Genomic DNA, 415 nt, shown 5'->3' with positions numbered 1-415 from the left:
AAAACCATGTGAGTCTCGGGTTCTCCACAAAGAGGGCGGCCCTAGATCTCAGCCATCCCTGCCAATGTTCCCCTATTAATAATAGACTTATAAGACTGTTTTATCCCCATCCATTTCCACCGTTGAGACTATGAATGCTTTGTGTTCTCAGTATCTCCCATCAACAAATCTGGCCAAGCCTCAAGATGTGAATGGATTGTCCTGCCACAGGGAATGGCTAACAGTCCAACCATTTGTCAGGAGGCTGTAGCCACTGCATTAAAACTTTATTTAGATAAAGGATTCAATATATACCACTATATCAATGACATCTTAATATGGGAGATTCTTCCACCACACCTCTCTTCAATTAAAGATCAGCTAATACCTGCCCTATCTGCCCTCGGATTCCAAATACTCCCTCATAAAATTCAAC

General features: G+C 42.2%; 1 pseudogene; it reads right to left on the bottom strand.

Annotated features, from left to right (window-relative positions):
- LOC116085665 overlaps positions 1 to 415 on the bottom strand; it is a 24,632-nt pseudogene that overhangs the window by 19,287 nt on the left and 4,930 nt on the right.

The sequence above is a fragment of the Mastomys coucha genome, chromosome X, assembly GCF_008632895.1.
Source record: "Mastomys coucha isolate ucsf_1 chromosome X, UCSF_Mcou_1, whole genome shotgun sequence".
NCBI lineage: Eukaryota > Metazoa > Chordata > Mammalia > Rodentia > Muridae > Mastomys > Mastomys coucha.
This window is presented reverse-complemented; position numbering and strand designations above follow the sequence as displayed.